Here is a 13,407-nt window from a genome sequence, read left to right as displayed (position 1 = left end):
TAATTAAAGTAATTATTTTTTAATGGTAGAACTTAATCTTTATTTACAGGGCATGTAAGATATAAAATTTCACATAGAATCAGAAACCCATTGAGAGAAGTCCTATACAGTATGTACAGTTTGGAACTGTCCAAGTATAGTTTCATTGTAAAAAGTGCTGCAATAACAAACCACATTTAAAAAGAGTTCTTAGTAGAGAAACAGTAAGACAAACTTATACCAAACATAGTACACAACAAACAACATTTTATGCCTCAGTTGCACAAGCTAAAAGTTAACGGTCCCAGAAATGCCATCCTGAACTGGGAACATATAACCATCAGAAGTAGTTTCTGGCACAACCTTTTGATCTTCCCTTCCTCTTCCTCTACAGAGAACTACTTCTCAATCAAGTTTAATGAACCTTTGTGTACAAATTCATTTTCATAGTTTTATAGAGCTTCTATTTTGTCTAAACCTCCACATTATTCAACCATTGTACTGGGTTTCTCAGTTTCACCTTGTTTCTCAGCAGCCTGGAAGATATTATAAATGGCATCCAGAATAACCAGGATGATTTTGGTATCTTTGACAGTTAAGAGGGTCACCAATGGTTCTATTATGCCACCATGATGAACAAGCTATACAATCTTTTTAACTGCTCCACCGCTTGTATAGTTGGCCGCAGCCCATACAGCTTCCTTTTGTGTTTTAAAATCTGCCTTGGGGAGAACAACAATAAAGAATGGGGCTAATCCATGATTCACTACTTGCCGTATCTGGTCCTGGAGGCCAGCTGTGATGTTTGACATTGCCCATGTAGTTTCCTTCTGGATATTAGTCTTAGAGTTCATTAGTAGGCTGGGAAAGATGACAAGTGCTCCCACACCGATTACACCCTGAGTCTGTTCATCTGTCCCAGTGACAATATATCCTATGACTCTTAGCGCAGGACTCACAGTTGGCAATTAAGTAGCTCTCAGGAGCTTCACAGGATGGGGCACAGCTCCTGTTTTCAATCCATCCATTTGGACCATCAGTAAGGTAGGAAATGGCCCAGCAGGTACCTGCTAATACTTCTCAGTCATCATGATGCAGGAGACAAACTAAAGTAGGAAGAATCTGCTCAACAGCATCTAACGGGTGTGCAGGATTCTTGTTATGACAAAGGTTTGAAAGTGTCCTTAGAGACTACATAAGTAACCACATGCTGAAGATGACATATCAGGAACTGAAAGAAGAGCCAACAGTGGATCAACTGCACCGTACTTGATAACCAAGTCTCAGAAAATTGAGCCATCACCTGTGATGTTTCCTACAGCCCATACAGCTCGTTCACTGATGTGAACATAGGAAGATGCCAACAGAGAAATGAATGCTGGGATGGCACCTCCATCTACTACAGCCTTGGTCTGTTCCGATGTCCCAGAAGCAATGTTAGTGAGGGCCCAGGCAGGTTCAAATGGAATGGGGTTACACTCAGTTCAGTCCAAGAAGGACACAAATTTTGGAATCAAACCAGCCTGGATTATGTTGTCTATGGGTAGCTATTTTTCCCTAGAGAGCAGTTTCCTTGTAGCCTGAATTTCGTGGAGTCGGCTTTCCAAATTGTTGCTCTTTATGCCTTACTCAGTGTCCTCAACAGACTAATGTATAGTGCCCTGGTTGTTGCAGTTTTACTGTAGTAGAGAAGTAGCATCATCAGGAAATGAGCTTACATTTTTCCTTTTCAGCATCTGCTCATCCTTCTTAGCTTTTCTCAATTCCACATTAACTTCTATTCGGCGACACCTCATTTCTGTACTGTCTTTCCCCTTGTTCTTAAATCTGGTAAGGCAGGCAGCTGGTGAACTAGCATTGCCGTTGGTGGGCGTGGTTATGAGACGAAGGGAGATGGCTGCACAGCTGGCTCAGGCTTTTCACAGGAGACAGTGCAGGGCAGGCAGACTGTGGATCAGTTGCTCTGAAAACGTCTAACACTGATCAGCTCGCAGACCATGTGGCTAAAGTAATTAATTTTTAAACTCCCAAATGAATGATTAATCGTGCACCTTTGCCTACAGTCAGTGCACTGCTTGCCAGTCTTTCAAAAGCCTATTCCAAACCAAAAGGCGATGCCCAAATGCTGTATGGCCATATGTAGGGATCTTTCTTGGAGTGGAGAAGCATTTTTCTTCTGTCAAGATGAAGCTAAAGTAAAAAGACAGGAAGGGAAAAGTTTGATTTGGGTTTCATTTATCTCAGGAGTTCTCTGACAATCTGCTGAGCTGCTGTTTTATGCTGTGAGACTTTGCAGACCATGTCAAGACAGCTTGCAGACAACTCATTTTTTATTTAGGAAATGTGTGTTTAATGGCTTCAGTGTCTGAAGTTTCTTTAGAATCAAATTGGTAGTGTGCTTGCTTTGGTTTCATTTCATTTGAAAGTTGGCAGAAGAGTTGTGAATGAAAACTTTCCTTATTTATGTACTTTTTTCTGCACACAGAAGAGACAGAACATGAATTAATTATGACTCCATGTGAAACCAATACCTTGGTGACAGAAATCTTGATGTGCCTTAATATATTTTATTATGATATTATACATGTAATGATTATATTTTCACTACTTCTTCATTTATACAACTAACACAAATAATTTATATTGGCGTGATTTAATGTTTTTTGTTTCAGGCGGGGGTGTAAGTTTATCTTATGCCAATGTTTGTTTTTCAATGTTAGAGCTGAAGATACAGAGCTTACAGAGCCAGTGTGTTTCAAAGACAAAGATTAGTTTTTCTTTCACTTAATTTCACCATGAATTTTCAGTATTCATTAAATGAATAATAATCACAGAATATTCATATTAATTATATATCCAGAGTCTGCTAAGTACATATGGATGTCCACACTAATGCCAAATTCTGTACGGATTTTATTTAAGCATCAATGCCTGTGAAATATTAGTAATCCATCCCTTGCATCTTTTTCAAGACCCTCGAATGAGCTTTTGAAGTCAGTGAATTCTGAATTATAAATCATTTTTCCAGAAATATAATAGATAAGAAACAGTTTCAGGTACATTTGGTATTACTAATCATGGCTTTTCATGATCATTCAATTATGCAGGTGAAATCTTACTTGGCAGAGGATATTTTCTTATGGTAGTTGATGTGATTCTCTCACAGCAGGTTCCCAAGTTTTGAATGCCTGACGTGAATGCTTTGATTTCTTTTCAAAGACAGGAAGAATCTTTTCCTATGTGCTATGCAGTTGTAAGCAGAAATGCAAAGATTTTAGGAAGTGGGTAATTGAGTTCTATTATCATAGGCACACCTCATTTTACTGTACCATTAAGAACATTCTTACTTTACAGGGCAAGGAATCAATTCAGGGGTTGTACCAGTTGCTAAGTATGCCTTTTGACCAATGCCAAAGACCTCAGCAGGTAAAAATGTACTGCTCTGCTTTGACCTATTATGGTTACCTAACCTCTTTCCATCATTTCTGACAAATAAGTGCCACTACTTTGTTCCTGATTCACTGAGATAACATCATCTTCATTTAATTCAGAGAGTCCAGTTCAAGGTAGCAGTTCCCCCTGTCATACCTGCATACAGAAAACAACACCACTGAGCTCCTAAAAAATGTCAGTGCTCCCTTCATTTGTATATTCCTCAAAGTCAAGGGGAAAAGACATCTATATGACCTCCCCAAAGGATATACTTAAGAAGTTGGTGAGTAGATCTTACATAAATCCATGTAGTGCTCTGATATCACTCAGCTTTTTGAGAACTTTCTCTACATTATTCCATGCAAATGCTTGTATTTTAAGTTTATTTCCATATAGTCCAATTATAGGTCCAGATATCAGACAGTCACAAAACAAACTCTTAAAGCCATTCCTATATACTCAAGCTAACACAGGAAATCCAGAATCTCTGCTTAGTATGTCCATGTCGACTTATGCCAAGTTAAATAGTACATTCCTTCCATTCTCACACTCCCTTGGGATCCATTCTCACACATATTCCTCAGGCATCTGTTGATGTAAATTGGCAAAATCTTGCAAGTCTTTAGGTGTTTATGACATTGTCTCATTGTTGACAATTTGTGTCTGACCCTCAGGAGCCTGCCAGACCTCGAGTCTGGCCATAGGTCTAGAAGCAATGAAAGGTGGTAGGGGTAAGTCCTTAAAAAGATCAGCAATCTCCTACAAGGCAACTATAATAGGGAAGACTCTTCATTTTTAAAGGAGAGAGAGATTAAACTCTGCAGACCAGATAGGAAGACATACTTTTACTATAGAAAAAAGCTCAACCTATTTTATGTGTTCAAGGTAACCTATTTCACTCAGTTTCCCAATCCTTCCCAGTTGCTGCTCTAAATATTTAAAAAAGATACTTTATGAGACTGTACATTAAATTTGTGTTGTAATTCAGCCACATGCACAATTAGATTTTGGATTTTCTTTTCAAAAATCCACCACCACAGACACAAGAGATAAGCGATTCTCTTAGGGAAACCATAGAAACTGTCTGGCTCTATATCCTTGACCTGGAAATTTAAAGCTCTGAGAGCACTATTTTTTTTTCCACAAGTTTTTCAGCATACTAAGAAGAAATAACTAACCCAATCATATTCCTTATTTACACTAAAATATTCTTTTGTAGTAAGTACTTGGCCACACAAAGACAAAACTTCTATAGTCACTTCATTATAGGTGTTCACAGGTGGGAATTTAACCGTTTTGTTACCAGTGGTCCTTTACCATTGGTGAAGAGTTCATTAATGCTTTTAATCTGCTCGTACCAGAGAAGCAATTCCAGAATCTCAGTCTTAAAGTTCTGTAACCTTAAAACCATTTCTGATACCAATAACCTTATCAGTTATGGCTTAATCAGGCACACAGGTCCACAATGAACATTATGGAATTACACTTCATATAACTGTGGGAGAGGCTAGGGGAGTAAAATTCTGAAAAATGAGTTGAAGAATCAAAGGATGTTCACGAGAGAATCCTGATACAGTTGAATGAGCTGAAGCTTGGAGAGAGATATGCAAGCCTGAAACATCTGGCTCTTGGAAAAGTTCCAGAAAGTGGAGCTAGTAAAGCTTTTCAAAAGACCTTGACTTTCTGTGACTACCCCCTTGGTAGTCACAGTCAGTCATGTTGTGGTGGGGAAAGCTGTTGTAGGTGAGGAAAGTGGACAGTTGGAGGGGTTCTAGGCATGGTGTGGGCAAGAGCAAAGACAAAATGAATCCTGCCCCCAACCGAACCAGTATTCATCATCTAACTTGCAATGACCTTCAGAGCATAGCTGCAGCTTCACTTTGTCTCGCAAGTATCATGCCATTTCACTTTTAGCCAAGGCTGATCTGGTAGAACCCAAGGACGAAGAGTCTGGGAAATATAACTTCTAATGTAACACATTAACAATAGAATAATCTTGGATACTAGGTTAAGGGAGTTTGCTATAAGGCAGAGACTGTGCTAAACCTTTTAATATGTATTATTCATTTAATCTTTATAACAACCTATGTAATTAGTGCTATGTTTATCTTGATTTTTTACTTGAAAAATACCAAAACAAATATGATAATAAAATTACCCATCAGTCCACCATGGATACATACAAACATAGAAAAAGAAAAGATGTTACCTCTGTCCTCCAATCCCATCTTCTACCTGTGTGCCCCCAACCTAAATGTAACTACAGTCAGCCCGCCATATCCATGGGCTCTGTATCTCAACCAACTACAAATCAAAAACATTCTGAAAAAAAAATTCCAGGAAGTTTATACCTAAACAATACAATGTAACAACTATTTACAGTGCATTAGGTATTGTAAGTAACCTAGAGCTGATTTAAAGTATACAGGAGCATGTATATAGGTTATATGCAAGTACTATACCATTTATATAAAGCACTTAAGCATCTGTAAATTTTGATATCCTCACGGGGCCCTGGAACCAATCCCCTGGGATACACAGGGATAACTGTAGTGTTCACCATTTGTTGTGTATCCTTTCCGACTTTTTTCTATGCTTGTGAGAGAATAAGGATTTCTAGAGAAATTCTGAGGGCTTGGGAAACAAAGAACCTCCCAGATTGTTTGTAATCTTCAGTGAGAGAATGGGAAAACAAGAAATGTGATTGTGATGTAAATCCCAAAATGACATAGGAACTCAGAACCTAATATAGTTTAATTTATAAAAATAAAGAAATGTATGTTTTGTTCATACCTGTGTTTATAAACTAGTATTCATCCTGGTTCCTTTAGCTAGGGTTCTTGCCCTGATTCCTTTCAACTCTCTTCACCTGCTGAACAATATATACAGTAGAAATTATTCTGGTCAGTTAGTCTATGCCAAGCAGGTATCTCATTGTACTCTGGACCTTAGCTAACCCTTCAAGTTTCGCCCTCTTGGCCTCACACCTTTGTAATTTAGAAAAGATCAGGAAAGATAAATCTAAGTAAAGAATTTGTTCCATTATCATGCTTAGATTTGACTACAGAGCTTAAAAATTCTTCCTTCCTTTCCTATCCTTTCCTCTTCCTTGTGGACAGAGTACACTTTTCCACCCCATTTGGGCTTGGCCATATGACCTGCTTTGATCAGCAGAATTTGAGTAGAAGCGATATGGTGTAATTATTACCAGAAAGCTGATCTTGACCTAGAGATTGAAGCAAAGCCACTCTGGACCTTAGCTCGGGGTGACTTTTTAAGCCCTGAGTGAGAAAGAAACTTCTGTATTCAAAATCAAGAGTTTACAGTGGATTAATATGTAGTATTATTAGAGCAACAACTAGTTTTTCTAAGCATGGATGCCAAAGGGTAAAGGGTCCTTTCTCTAAATACATGGGAAAAGAATTCAATACCAGGTGTATGTTAATGATAACATGATCATTATTATGTTGACGATAACATTCAGGAAGAAAAATCCAATAATAAAGAGTAGATTAAACATAGAGATTTCCTTAAATAAAGCACTATTTACCAGATTCTCTTTAATTCTTGGATGAATATAATAGCTGCTGGTAAGTTAACTACCAAAGTATATGGTTTATGACCAAAGTTATAATAAAATAAAAATAATAGTAGTATTTCAGTTATTAAGTGAAAAGAAATGAAAGCAGGTATTAATTTTAAAAAACCTACAACCTCATAGTTAAGAGTAAAATACTAAGAAATCCCCATTAAAATCAGAAGTGAGGGTTTACCCAGTATCATCACTAAAATGAGACACTGTGGGACCCTTGCCCAAGTAATAATATAAAGGAGACATGAAAAGCCAGTTCAATTCTTAATAGGGTTATTGTCACAACAAATTAAAAAAATACTCTTCTAGAAAAAAATTGTAAAACTAATGAGTTAATACAAAGGTATATACTAAATAAGCATAAAAACATTAGTACTATATAACCGAGACAGAACAAACAAAATAGACATTGTAATTAGAATATAAACAATTCAAAATTGCTGACAAAAAGTATAAAATACATAAAAGTAACATTAAGATAAAATATACTGAACATATATGAAAAAATCTATAAAATTTCACTGAGAGTCCTTAGATAGGACTGTGGAATAATTACAAACCCACACTATGCACCCAGCTGAGACGATAAGACATTAAGAGTCTTCTGTAATTACTATGTAGGTTTAATGCTATTTAAGTCATACCCCAAAGTAAATGGTGCAGCTCCAAAAGGTCACAGCATCGTTTACTTAGACTGGTAAGAGTTGTGTACATGAGCCAGGGACAGGAAAAATAAATAAGATCCCCAGGGGGACCCAGTTCCATATTGCAGAACAGCAGAGTGCCAGTCTAAAAGTCAGTGCATTTGGAAAAAGAAATGAGAAATAAAACCAGTGAGAAGAAAAAGGCAAACTAATTATTGTTTGCAGTAAACATGACATATTTAGGAAACAAGAAATGAAATATAAAACTATTAGAACCAATAAAAAAAGTGGATCAGGAGACTAATTACAAAACCAAAATATAAAAGCAATGCTTTTCAATATATAAACCAGAGTTACAAAATTCAGTGAATAAGTAGATAGTATTTTCAATAGAAAAAACAAAATAAGATAAAACATTTAGGAAGAAACTTAACAGGAACTGTATAAGTCTTCTACAAAGAAAACATTAAAACCCTATTGAGGCATGTTAGAAAGCCTTGAAAATATGAAAACACATAACTTGTTTGTGGAAACAAAAAATTCACACTGTAAAGTCATTAATTCTAAGTTAATCTATTGAATCTTACTAAATTGAAGCAAAATAATTTAACAGAAAAAATTAATTTTAATCTGTTAAAATAATATGCAGAACTGGTCAAGAAAAAATAAAATTGATGAAGGAGCTCAAAATAATATTAAAATATAATAGAGTTACATAAATCCGAGCAGCTGGGTAGAAGCAAAGTAATACACCCAGGGCTCTCAAGTAATGCAGAAGAACTACCGAGGGTGCATGTTAACTCTGAAATTTCCCTGTGGGCCAAACAAATATTCTGATTTTCTAGGTCAGGGTTAAGTTGTGGAAATATGCATTTTTTATAACTAGATTCCCAGATGACTGTAACACAAGTGCAATGATCCTTCCCCTTAACTAATGTGCCCATTTAACTCCATCTTCACCATGAAACATGACGAAACACTCAGTGCCCTCCGCACACTGAACATGCAGCCGATCGCCACACTCTGGCCTTCCCACTAAACAGTTCCCATGGTTGAGTCTGTTCTTTCTCAGAGCTAACACTAAAATCTACCAACTGTTTATGCCTGCCTATTCCAAAAATTACCTACTTTAATTAAATATTATATAAACCCACAAAATGAGTGTTCAAAAAGAAGGTTGTTTATATTAAAACTAAATTAGATGTTTTAGAAAATACAATAAAATTGCTGAAAACAATCTTTTAAACAAATGTGGATAAGAAAACTTAACAGATTAGTACAAAAACTATAAAAAGCTAAAAAAATTCACAGATTATTCACAAATGTCTGAGTTTAAGATCTTGCTCCACTTAAGAGAAAAATATAAGCATCATTAATGCAAACCTGATAACAAAAAAATTAACAGAAGCACAGTCAAAGAAAATGCCTGAGACCTAACTCAAGAGAATAGCAAATAAATGTGCATTCATGTTTTTAATTAAAATATTTAGGGTATTATTTTTTAATGATTCTCCACTTTAAACAGTTTCTTTTTAATTTTTTATTGTTATTTAATTACAGTTGTCTGCATTTTCTCCCCATCCCTCCACCCCACCCCAGCCAAACCCACCTCCCTCCCCTGCCTCCACCCTCCCCCTTGATTTTGTCCATTTGTCCTTTATAGTAGTTCCTGAAAACTCCTCTCCTCACCATCCCCTCCCCACTCCCTTCTGGCTATTGTTAGATTGCTCTTAACTTCAATGTCTCTGGTTATATTTTGTTTGCTTTTTTCTTTTGTTGATTATGTTCCAGTTAAAGGTGAGATCATATGGTATTTGTCCCTAAGAACCCTGAAACACCAATCCAAAAGAACCTATGCACCCCAATGTTCACAGCAGCACAATTTACAATAGCCAAGTACTGGAAGCAACCTAAGTGCCCATCAGCAAATGAGTGGATCCAAAAACTATGGTACATTTACACAATGGAATTCTATGCAGCAGAGAGAAAGAAGGAGTTTATACCCTTTGCAACAGCATGGATGGAACTGGAGAGCATTATGCTCAGTGAAATTAACCAGGTTTTTGATCGACAGAGAAAATACTACCTCCAACTATTTTCTCTGAGAATACATCTTCTCTAATGAAAAAATAAAACACAATTAGAGAAACACTAGACAAATAGATCAATGAAACGGTGTTCATAGATGGACAGATTAAATTGGAAACTGAGAAAATATCTATTCCAAATAGATGGGGGAATGATAAATCAGTAAAGAATGTTGACAGATTCAACTAGTCATTTGGAAAACTATTATATAGCTGTATCTCTTTTATATTCCTCCCCCCAAAAAAAACTTGAAAAGGAAAACAAATACAATAGGTCAGAAATGTATGACAATGCACTAAATATTTTAATGTAATTGTAACGAGGTAGATGTTTTAAGCATGACATTATATGTAAATCACAAAGGTGTTAAAAACTGGACAACCAAAAGAATGACTTATGCTAAACCCCACACCACGAAACTGAGACAATTGCTGTTTCAGCTCTCGCAGAAATGGCATCTTAAACCAGTCAATCAGGAATCACCTGACCAGTCTTGGTGAAGTAATCTGCCTGTCAGACCCCTGTTATTCTCTAAAGGAAAGTAACTTCAGAATAACCAACCTGCTTTTTTGCCTCGTATGTATGACCTTCTTGTACCTGTTCTCTTCTGCTTGCCTTTCCGTTTGAACAACTCCTCAGAGATCCTTTCTACCTGCAAGAATGAATGTGTCCAATTCTAATTGATTTTTGCCCAAATAAACTTTTAAAAATTTTAATATGTCTCTGTTTACCTTTTGAGTTTTCTTAGTGTGGAAAACAAAAGAGAAATGACCGTCCCCCTTCCCCATCCCAGTCCCCAGGGTCAAGAAGCAGGTACCTGTAAGGCTGCTTGAGCTCCCTGCTCTCTCCGTGCCCCAGGTGGGAAAGTTTCTGGGAGCTTCACAGCTTTCATGTCATGAGCTCTCAGACTTGAAGCATTTTTCCCCTAAATTTGGTCCTGAATCCACTGGATTCAGCCTAAGCCTAACTTAGAAACCAGACTAGTTTCAGGATCCGATTGGGTCCACTTAGAAATTGCACTGAGCCAGACGTAAACAGGGCTGGGCCCAGTGTCAGGTCTCAGGTGAATAAAATTTTGTCTGAAGGCTGAACAAGAAGATTAACTTTACAAAGATAATCGTGAATTACAGTGGTCACAGCTGAGGAATTTTAACTTGGATAAGGTCATCTATTTATAAGGTACCCTAAGAAAAATGGGTTTCAGCCAAGCATTCAACATAAAGGGTGGAAGGAAAAACTTTTTTCTCCTCTCTCGTTATGTGGGATCAGGATAAGGTGGCTGGAACACCTGACTAGCTCCAGGGCCTGCAGACCAGATCCTGGGAAAACTGGCAGAGCCAGCAAAGGGTGAGAATCCTTGTTAAAGTTCGCTTTCCTGGATCTACATCTGTGATGTCTGTTCGGGAGAGAAAGGTAAAATTTCACAGTGTCCCTTCCTATCCAAATTTAGATAGACAACCAAATAAATAGTAAGAGTTAGATCTTCACATTGTGACTTGCGAATTTGCTTTCAGGTGTCGATGAATTGTCCATCTGATCTTTCCCTCCCAGGGACAGCTGTTGCTTTATTCTTGGCCTCATTTTGTGTCCTGAGAACTTGTCCTGGCAGCCATCAGACTGGGAGCCCCATTAGTACTAAAATGTGGGTCAAACTCCACTTGTAGTTTTGGTCCTACTGACTGTTGCCATCTCAGGAATCCTGGCATAATGCATGCAAGCAGAGGATTCTCTAACAGCAGGTTCTTCATTAGCCAGAATCAGAGCAAAACCACTTCCTTTTTATTAAATTTTTACTGCACTTTTCCATTACCATTTATCCCCATTATACTCCCTTCCACCCTGCAATCACCACACTGTTATCCATGTCCATGAGCCCCTTCTCCTTTTTGCTCAATCCCTCTACCCCCTCACCTCCCCAATACCTGTCATCTGCTCTCCATCTATAAGTCTGTCTCTATTTTGCTTGTTAGTTCAGTTTGTTCATTAGAGTCCACATGAGTGAGACCATATGATACTTGTATTTCTCTGACTGGCTTATTTTACTTAGCATAATGCGCTCCAGGTTCATCCTTGATGTCATAAAGGGTAAAATTTCCTTTTTTATAGCTGAGTAGTATTCCCTTGTGTAAATGTCCCATAGTTGTTTTACCCACTCATCTACTTGTGGGAGGAAGTCCGGCTGGCAGAATTCCTCCCATCTACCGTGGATGAGAAATATATCATCCCGGACACAATCTTGCCGTTATGGCGGGAAAGGGGGTGGCAATTCCCTCTAGTGAAGAACGCCTGAGTCCTTCTCCCAAATGGCTTTTATTGGGAATGGTATGTGTAGGTGTATACAGCATACATGCATAGTTTATCAATCAATGTCAAAAAGGCTATAGTCGTACAAAAACAGGTATTATCTACAGATAACAATTGAAGGAACAGAGACATTTGTCATAGGTCAGGGTCTGTTACTCATGCTGACGCCAGAGGGTCTTTAAGATGTGTTTCATGAGGTAAGGAGTTTACTCCTTATACCTTGAACTTAAATATCTGGTTTATGTCACCAGGTCTATACAAAACAAAGCAGGGCAAGCTTCAAAGGATACAATGTATTTATCAGGCCTGACTCCCACAGGAACCCTTGGTGTTAGAGTCAGGTCATGTCTGCCACCTACGTTTTTACCTGGTTTTCCAGGGAGACTTACTAGCCCTTTTCAGGGCTTGCTCTCGAGGGGCTACAGTCTCGGAAACCACACAGAGTGGTCCCCAACAATCTACTGATGGACACTCAGGCTGCATCCATATCTTGGTGATTGTAAATAACACGGCAATGAGCAAAGGTGTGCTTATGTTCTTTCAAATTGCCATATTTTGCCATGTAAAATGCACTCCCATATATAATGCACACCCACATTTTTGGCTCAAAATTTCAGGAAAAAATTTTTTCAATTTTTTACATTTAATTAATTATTTATTTATATTTAGAAACAAAACCGATTAATATATTCCAGGATATTATTTTACATACAGATATTATTGCTTTCAGACTTACACTTTTAGTGTGTAAGCATGAATAAAGGAAGTAAAAACATTTATACATTTATAAAGATATGGAATTAGTACTACCCATGTATAATACACATCCTTATTTTTCCCTCAAAAATTTGGGCAAAAAGATTGTGCATCATACATGGCAAAAATATGGTAGTGTTCTGAGTTCCTTTGTATATATTTCCCAGAAGTGGGATCACTGGGTCAAAAGGTGGATCCATTTTTAATTTTTTGAGGTATCTCCATACTGCTTTCCACAGTGGCTGCACCAGTCTGCATTCCCACCAATAGTGCAAAATAGTTCCCTTTTTTCCACATCCTCACCAACATTTGTTGTTTGTTTTTTTATGGATAATAGCCATTCTGACCCATGTGAGGTGATATCTGTGTTTTTAATTTGCATTTCCCTGATGATTAGTGACTTTGAGCATCTTTTCTTTTGTTTATTAGCCATCTGAATGTCCTCTTTGGAGAAGAGTCTGTACAGGTCCTTTGCCCATTTTTTAAATTGGATTATTTGGGTTTGTTTTTCCTTTTGGTGTTGTGTTTTATAAGTCCTTTATAAATTATGGATATTATCCCCTTATCAGACGTATCAGCGAATACGTTCTCCCATTCTGTGGGTTGTCTTTT

General features: G+C 37.4%; 1 pseudogene; it reads right to left on the bottom strand.

The window, feature by feature from the left end:
- Window positions 1-267: 267 nt before the first annotated feature.
- Window positions 268-4,822, bottom strand: LOC112308146 (importin subunit alpha-1 pseudogene; annotated as a pseudogene).
- Window positions 4,823-13,407: the final 8,585 nt, after the last annotated feature.

Source organism: Desmodus rotundus, chromosome 3 (assembly GCF_022682495.2).
Source record: "Desmodus rotundus isolate HL8 chromosome 3, HLdesRot8A.1, whole genome shotgun sequence".
In the NCBI taxonomy this organism is placed as follows: domain Eukaryota; kingdom Metazoa; phylum Chordata; class Mammalia; order Chiroptera; family Phyllostomidae; genus Desmodus; species Desmodus rotundus.
This window is presented reverse-complemented; position numbering and strand designations above follow the sequence as displayed.